At 36.2% G+C, this 9225-nt stretch overlaps 1 long non-coding RNA gene across 2 annotated transcripts; it reads left to right on the forward strand.

Annotated features, from left to right (window-relative positions):
- The first annotated feature begins 5806 nt into the window (after positions 1–5806).
- On the forward strand, positions 5807–8927 carry LOC145790350 (uncharacterized). 2 transcript variants are annotated; one of them, XR_014329034.1, is made up of 4 exons: positions 5807–6477; positions 6932–7163; positions 7608–7664; positions 8791–8927. It is a non-coding gene; the product is annotated as an uncharacterized LOC145790350 (long non-coding RNA). The 2 variants fall into 2 exon arrangements; XR_014329033.1 differs by lacking the exon at positions 8791–8927 and having other exon boundaries at positions 7608–8105.
- Positions 8928–9225: the final 298 nt, after the last annotated feature.

Genomic DNA, 9225 nt, shown 5'->3' on the forward strand with positions numbered 1-9225 from the left:
TCACACCTTTTAATTAAAGTGTGATTATATATACACTATTACTTTTTAATCACACTTTTTAAGTAAGTGTGATTATATATATATTTTTTAATCACACATTTTAATTAAAATGTGATTATATATACATTACTACTTTTTAATCACAATTTTTAAATAAGTGTAATTATATAAAATATTTCAATTTGATTTTTATATAAAATATACAATTCCTAAATCCGCGCCTCTATTTTGAGTTTTTTTTTTAACCACGCAACACTAGCAACCACCCGCCACCATTTTCCACCACCGTCTTCCGCCACCACCACCACCACGTACCATCCACCCCTCACCACCACCTGCCACCACCACTCACCACCCACCTCCCGCCACCACCCACCACCCGCCTGCCGCCACCCACCACTCACCTGCCATCTACCCGCCACTACCATCCATCGCCTGTCACCACCACCCGCCACCTACTTGCCACCACCACTCACCACCCACCTGCCACCACCATCCACCACCTGCCACCACCAGCTACCCACCACCACCAGCCACTTGCCACCCACCTGTCGCCACCACCCACCACCCGCCACTACCATCCACCGCCTGCCACCACCACCCGCCACCTACTTGCCACCACCACTCACCACCCACCTACCACCACCATTCACCACCTGCCACCACCAGCTACCCACCACCAGCCAGCCACTTACCACCCACCTGCCACCACCACCACCACCCACTCGCTACCACCTACCACCCGCTACCGTCACCCACCCATCACCACTACCACTCGCCACCTACCCGCCACCACCACCACCCACTCGCTACCACCCGCCATCGTCACCCACCCACTCGCCACCAGCGCCCATCCGCCACCCACCTACCACCACCACCACCACCACCCACCACCCGCCACCTACTCGCCACCACCACCCGCCACCACCACCACCACCACCATCACCCATTCACTACCACTCACCACCCGCCACTATCACCCACCACCCACCGTCACTACTTTTCACCACCATCTTCCTCCGCCACTTGCCATTTCTTACTCTTTTTTATATTTTTAAATTTTTTAAACATTTTGTTAATTACCAATCATTTTGCCACTCCGCTTCTACGGCTATCATTACTACCACCATCACCACCACTCCACTACCACCATTACTATTACCACTACCTCTCATCCACCACCGCTATTCTATCTCCTCTACCACTACCACAACTTCACCACTAATCTCATTCGCTATCACCACCACCACCACTATCACCTCTTATCCACCACCTTCACCACTACTGCTACACCCTATCCTCTACCACAAAAAATTAGTTCCTGATTTTTAGTAACAAACAAAAAAAATGGGTCGTAGAAAAATATTTTTCATTGATGACAAAAAATTAACTTTATTTTAATGGAAAACATTTTTTATTCAAAATGAAAAAATAATAATAATAATTTTTTATTCATTAAAATAAAAATGAAACAAATAAATTTTCAACCTTAATAACTAAAAGAAAACGAAAAATAAAAAAACAAAAATTTCATTAACTATAAAAAAAATTCTCTTCTCTTTCTCTCCCTCACTCATCACTCTTCTCTGTCTGTCTGTCTGTCTCTCTTTCTCTCTATGTCTCTCGTCCATCTCTCTTCTCTTTATCTCTCTCTGTCTTTCTCTCGTTTATATCTTTTCGCTCTTTTTCTCTATTTTTCTTTGTCTATCTCTTTTCACCCATTGTTTCATCTTCTTCTCTCTCTTCTCTTTCTCTCTATTACTCATCACTCTTCTCTCTCTATCTGTCTGTCTATCTGTCTCTCTCCCCTCTCTCTCTGTGTGTCTCTCACTCATCTATCTCTTCTCTCATACCTTTTCTCTCTCTATCTCTTTCGCTTATCTCTCTTCTCTCTATCTCTTTCGCTCATCTCTCTTCTCTCTCTTCTCTCTGTCTCTCTCGCTCATCTCTCTTCTCTCTGTCTTTTTTTTTGTGTTCCACTCTCTATCTCTCTCTCTCTCACTCACCACTCTTATCTGTCTGTCTGTCTGTCTTTGTCTCTATCTCTGCCTCTTTCTCACAGACAGTGATGGGAAAAGTCAAAGCGTCAAACTTCAAAGCTATCTCCCTTTTTTTCATCCATTTTCTTCATCTCTCGCTTCTCTTTCTCGCTCTTACTCATCACTCTTCACTCTTTGTCTGTCTGTCTGTCTGTATATTTGTCTCTCTCTCTCTCTCTATGTCTCTCACTCATCTATCTCTTCTCTCATCTCTTTTCTTTCTCTGTCTTTGTCGTTCATCTCTCTTACCTTTATCTCTCTCATCCATCTCTCTTCTCTCTATCTCTCTCATCTCTCATCTTTCTCTATTTTTCTCGCTCATCTCTCTTCTTTCTATCTTTCTCTCTGTCTCTCTCGTTCATCTCTTTTCTCTTTATGTCCCTCTCGTTCATCTCTCTTCTCTTTATCTCTCTCTCTCTGTCTCTCGTCCATCTCTCTTCTCTCTCTGTCTCTTTTCTGTCTCTCACTCTTTATCTCTTTCTCTTTCTCTATCTCTTTCTCACTATGTTTGCGTTACTCACTCTTTCTCTCCCGTCTTCTCTATTTACTAAGCTCCCTTTCGATTTATCGATCCACTACAAGAAAATGCACTTTTAGCGACCACTTTGTCTCTCTCTCTCTCTCGCTCATCACTCTGTCTCTCTTTCTCTCTCTCTCTCTCTCTCCTCTATCTGTCTCGCACTCATCTCTCTCTCTCACCACCCACCTCTTCTACCACCTTCACCACTACTGCAAACGCCATTCCACCACCACCACTACTTCCACTATTGCCACTTCACCTCTATGACTACCATGACTACTACCATCGCCACCACTCCACTACCACTACCACTACCACCACTGCTACCACCACCACCACCACCACCACCACCACCACTACTACTATTACCTCTCATCTACCGCCGCCATTCCGTCTCCCATACCACTACCATAACTTCATCACTAATCTCCTTCACCACCACCACCACCTCTTATCCACCACCTTCACCACTACTGTCGCTCCCTCTCCTGTACTACAAAAAATTTGTTTGATTATGATTTTTTAATAGAGTGTTGAATTGAGTTTTGAATTGTATGTGGAATTGAGTTTTAAAAGTTTGATGTGACATATGAAATAAGAAATTTTGTTTGGCAATGAGTTTTCAAAACTTAATTCAACCTATAATTGATAATCAAACACACAACTCATAACTCGATATCCGTATTTTTGATCAACAGTCATAACCAAACTATTTTTAAAATACTCAAATAAAAAAAAAAATTCAATTAATTGTTTTTAAGTAATTTTTTTTGAATATTTTTTTTCAAACAACTTCTATGTCAATTATTTTCAGTCAATTAATTTTTTTGTGAATTAATTTTTTAAACCTGTATAAATATTAGAAATATTTAAAAAATTAAAATATTAAAAATATTTTAAAAATTAAATATTAAAAATATTCCAAAAATCAAAATAGTAAAAATATTCCGAAAATCTAAACCAAACAAAACCTTAAGTTCCCCCCCTTTTTTTCCCGTCTTTCCCCCTTTTTTTTTCATTTCCTTTCAAGTTTGTAGAGCCTAAGTTTCGAAACAACACACACACACACTCTCTCTCTCTCTCTCTCACTCACGGAGGCGAGCGGCGATCGGCGATCTCACTACTTTTCTGTTCTTGGGTTTGATCTTTAATCCTTATATAAATTCCTTTAATCCTGTTTCACTGTTCTGTAGCTGATCTCACTACTTCACTGTTCTTGAGTTTGATCTAATATCTGGTGTTCTTGGAGTGACGAAGACAAAGAGGTTGGGTACACTCAGGGCTATCTTCACAACCCTAGCTACAATGATGTCTGTTCTGGGACCACGAATCACTCGGAGGTCGTTAGGGTTCAGTATGATCCCAAGGAGTGTAGTTACGAGTCCTTGCTTGATGTTTTTTGGGCCAGCCATGACCCTACTTCGCTTAATCGTCAGGTGGGTATGTTTAATTTTGGGTTTTAATCGATGAATTTGTGATTTGGCTGTTGAATTTTGATGGGTTTTGGTTGAATTGCTATGAAATTGAGTTGAATTGGTGTTTGATTCTTGTATCTCTGCTTATATGGTGAATTGGCGATTGTTTCGTGGGTGAACACACATGCTCAAATTAATGGCTTATTGGTTTCCCAATTGTTAGGATAAGGATTATTCATTGTATTTTGTAGCTAGATGCTTGAATTTTGGGGGCTTTTGATGGACAATGACAGGGTTTGATTTTTTTATGGCTTTTTGTTGATTTCATATGGAGAAAGAGTATTTTTTTAAGGACTTGGTTGTACTCAGTGCGTGTGTTCATTATTGATTTCATATGGAGAAAAAGTGAGTTTTTAACGACTTGGTTGTCCTCGGTTCGTGAGTGTTCACTATTGGCTTCAGGCATGAATGATGACCTCCCGTTTGGCACTAATATTGCTTTATATTTAGTTATTGATTTGTCATTGAAATCTATGGGTTTCGTTTTTTTATTATATATAATTATTAGTCACAATTGGGTTTGTGTAATTGTTATTGTTAATCCTCAAGAAATGGATAAGAGAAGATTTTATTTATTTATTTTCATTTTCTTTTCCCAAGATCCAAACACTGTATGTTTGGCTAAATGGGTTTTTAAGATTTTGATTCTATTGCTGTATAGAATGCTTGAAAAGAGGAGTTTGAGCTATATAGATGGCCCAGTTCCAGTGCCTCTAGACGATTCATTCCTAGTGGAAAACGTACAAAGGATCTGCGTTTGTGACACGGGTTCGTGTTTATTTTGTACAAATTTTAGGGTATCTGTTTGTTCCTATTTTTGGGATCTGATATTTCATTGTTGGTTGTTGTAGATGAATGGGTGGAGAAACATGATATTCTTCTCTTCTGGCAAGTCAAACCCAGTGTGCATGTGTTCCAGGTGATCTGTTTTTCTTATGGTGTATTGAGTGTAATTATTTTTTAAAAAAATCCATTTAGGATGTGGAAATAGCATTGATTCTTTCAACATGGTGGATCTCTCTATGAAACATAGACACGGATACATGATGGGGATAAGGGTATGACTCGATAGGAATTCGTTGATATGAAGAATTCTAAAAAAAGTCAGGAAAAATGTAGTGTACATGTTAGGTATTTGGAAATTATGAAGAAAAATGTAGTGTACATGTAGTGTACATGTTAGGTATTTGCATGGCAACTTTTTACTTTTTGTATCAAGACTTATCTTGAGGGAGGAGGAAGGGTCTTGATTGTGACAAAACTCGAAACATACCTCATATGTGAAAATTAAACAATCTCTTGGGTTATTTTTACCAAATGAGGTCAGAATATGATTAATCTAAATCTGTGATTTGCTCATCAAAAAAATTAATGGTGAAGGTAAATTTAGTATCGAATCAAAACTTTCGACTCTGTTAATTGAGAAATCGAAATAAATCATTTGCTATTGTTTAATTTTGTTGATTTGATATAGATGAGAGGTTTAAGTGATATTTTAAAAAGTTTTATAAAGACTTGTGGAATCCACTGGAGAATAAAGTGAAGAACAAAAACATAAAAAGCTAATTTGACCAAATCAGAAGTCAGTTTTGACACTATATCAATGTGTCATTTTAGCAGAATCTTTGGTGACAAATTTTGGGAAGAAGGTTACAATGATGGAATTCTAATTTGACCAAATCCCAAGGGCTTAGCGACAAGAGCATGTGTCTCCTTCTCTTTCCTTTAATGACATATGCAGATATATATATATATATATATATCTAATAAAACAGGACTGGTTTTGAAAATGTGTTAAAATGTGTAAGAGATACAATTCATTTGAGACTAGCATAATTAAGTTACATAACATGCTGTGAGACTAGCAAGGCCTGTATGAGATTAGCTTTTAAACTTAAGAATAGAATGTAATTATTTTTGAATTTGAGATACTTCTACTTATCTTAGAGTAGTGCTATTGTATATCATTTTCCTTTATCTTATTGTTGGATTCCCTCTTCTTTAAAAAATAAATAAAAAAACAAAAAAACAGAAGTCAGTTTTGACACTATATCAATGTGTACTGCAGCCATAATATGGGATCATGTACTAAGTTTCATCTTCCAATGATTAGCGTAATTGAACTAATTCATACAAAAATATGTGGCCATAGTTGTGCATTATAGTTTTAGGAAAGAGGCGCAAGCATGTTATGACAATTGAAATTGGGTTAGTTTCTCGATCTCTTTTATAGCAGTTAATATTTTAGGAGTTAAGTTACAATGTAAGTCAACGTCTCTTCATAAACTCAAACCTAATGAGTTTCTTGATCTCTTTTTTTGCCATGTAATGAGTTTCCTTCAAATATTGTTCTTTTTTTAATCAACAATGGGGAGCCCGAGAGACCATTGATAGTCCATGTTGGACGACTAGGAGTTGAGAAGAGTTTGGATTTACTCAAAAGGTAAGCACACTGTCAGTATTTTTTTCTTTTCACTCAATTCTCGTGATCTTTGTGACTTCCTGTTTTGCTCGTATCATGAATGATATTGAAGAACTGATGAAGAATTTTTCGTTTGGGTTGGCTAAGCACACTGTCAGAATTTTTTGTAATTGTATAAATTTACAGGCAATTTCCAACAACGAAAAAATAATTGAAAAATGAAATAAAAAATTGCCATTTTTAGACATGGGTATTTTGTAGTAAGTGATGCTGCTGCTTGGATTTTGTACAAGGTACCTGAAAAGGTTATGTCAAAGCCTTGCTCACATGGTGTTTGATTTTTGTTCTGTCTAAGATTTTTGACAAGCTTTATGTGATTTGAGCTGCTAGTAATTTGGAATTTATTTTCTGAATTTCATATGCTAAGCAATCAACATATTTATTTACATGGTATTTTCTTAATTATGTCTATTAGATTGAAGAAGATAGTCACTGAATTCCTTTAGCAAGTGGGTTTTCAAGGATTTTGCTTGTAGTGTTGTAAATGGGAAAACACTTGTGGACCGAAGATGCTGATGAGCAAATTGCGAATAATCAGCCGGGCTGCGTGCGGGGTGTCCTTCATGCTCTTGACTATCATCATTGGCATTACAATGTTAAGAAGTTGCTACCCCACAAGAAGCATAATGGACCAAGACATGTGAAAGGTAAGCAATATGAATTTGCACCGTGCTTTCTTCTTCTTGGTGATTATGGATGACATACAGGGTTAGAAGTCCAGACTTGGTGCTCTATTTACTATTTTGGTCTTTGTAGAACCTTTGAGTGTACACACAATGCTTGTGCAAAGATACATAGTTTATGAACGAAGATGATGAATAGAGTTTTAAATTTCTAAATCAGTTTCACATGACAATTTTTAAACTTACCAATTGTTGTAGGCATTTTTGAAAAATCAAATAGGCGTGACGGAGAAAGTGTTCACATTAACTGACTTATACACTTTATATAATAATATAGTATAGATAGTGTATATATATATACATATGCCAATCAAAAGACATAGAAGTACTTACATGAATGTATATGCGTGGAGATGTGTATATAAATCTTTTATGTTATTGTAACCATCGTGTCGTCATTTTGTTCAGGGTTAGGGGGGTACTCATATTTGTTGGAACCTTGGTGGTGGGCTGGGATGATAACTAGTAAATACCATTAATTTGTTCTGCTTGGCTTCAAAGCTCCTCGTTGTTGTTGTTTTGTAATTTTTTTTTTCCCTGTATTTTTTTGCTTTGTGCTATTTTGAATCTTTCAGTTAAAAGATTGCAGTGTTAGGACATAAATTTAATCTTTTGCTTTAAAAGATACATCAGAATGTTCTCTCTTACAGCATGAAAAATATTGTTCATGCTTTATATTTGGCTTACCTACCAACCTAAATCTTTTGAATTTGGGTGTTTATAATATGGGTGGTCCTTTATTGACAACTTGTGCATCAATATTTTTTAATCTTAGATTTTTTTGGGCAGTCCACTAAATTGTGTATTTATTTGTTGATTTGTGTTTAGAAAAAATTGATTGGTGTGGAAGTTGAAAATTTTCTCTCAATTATTGCTTTTCCACAACTGTGGTAACAAGTTTTGTTGATTAGGTGTGCTCTTATTTTCATTTTATTTTTGAACAGGGTGTTTGGAATATTAATTAGTGTCAACAACATATATATACACATAATCCTCGTTTTAATGATGCAATTGGGAGTTTCTAAACCCACCACAAACCCGCCATGTTCATCTCTACACCTATATTCACAAATTTTTCTTCATAACATACAAGATATACAATGCGTATAGTGAGTGTAGAGAGAAAATAAGCGAGTGTATTTAGAAGCTCCGATGAATTCTTTTCATAAATGCAGCCTCTGCTTCTCCAAAACCTGTTGCGGCTGGTGATAGTAACTGCAATGTATGTACTCTCCCCCCTCCTCCCCCCCCCCCCAAAAAAAATGGAGTAAATTCTTGAGCTTTTATTTATTTATGGGTACCTAGAATTATGGTTCAACAGTAATAATAATATACCTTCACAAAAAGATCGTACACAAGCTGTATTGAGATTTATCATTTTTAAATACTGTGCTCATTAGTGACCTCCTAATTACAATGTCATTGACACTGAGCTGCTATGGCATCTAATTGTTAACAGGGAAGTTACTTCCAAAAGGATTAAGATCAAGCAGAAATGATTAATGTTCCTATTTTGGTTTGCTGAATTAACTTTTTAGTTTATTCATATGCATCAACGGTTTCTGGATTAATTTGTGTTTTTATTTTTCAGGTCAGAAATTTTTTGGAGAGATGCAAAATATGGTTCAAGAATTAAAGAACTTAGTTTTTTTTAAGTTTTTTCATTTTTAAATATATGTAAGCACAGTTAATTTTTTTTTATTTAATTCCTTTGTATATACTTTTGAATATTTAATTTTCATTTATGAAATATATGATGTTATTCTATTCAATATGTGGTTATGATTCAAAATTTAGTATATAGTGTGTATTACATTTTTCAAATGTGCATACAAAAATAATATTGATTATTTTTCAAATATGTCGAATCCTTTTTTTATTACAAATTTTATTAGTTATTAATCACACTTAAAATGTGTGATCTAAATGTTATTAATCACACTTTCAAAGATCACACTTAAAAGGTGTGATCTAAATGTTATTAATCACACTTAAAAAGTGTGATTAAAAATGACCCTTTTTAATC

This window comes from Camellia sinensis, chromosome 5 (genome assembly GCF_055761805.1).
Source record: "Camellia sinensis isolate YWXY chromosome 5, ASM5576180v1, whole genome shotgun sequence".
Classification (NCBI taxonomy): domain Eukaryota; kingdom Viridiplantae; phylum Streptophyta; class Magnoliopsida; order Ericales; family Theaceae; genus Camellia; species Camellia sinensis.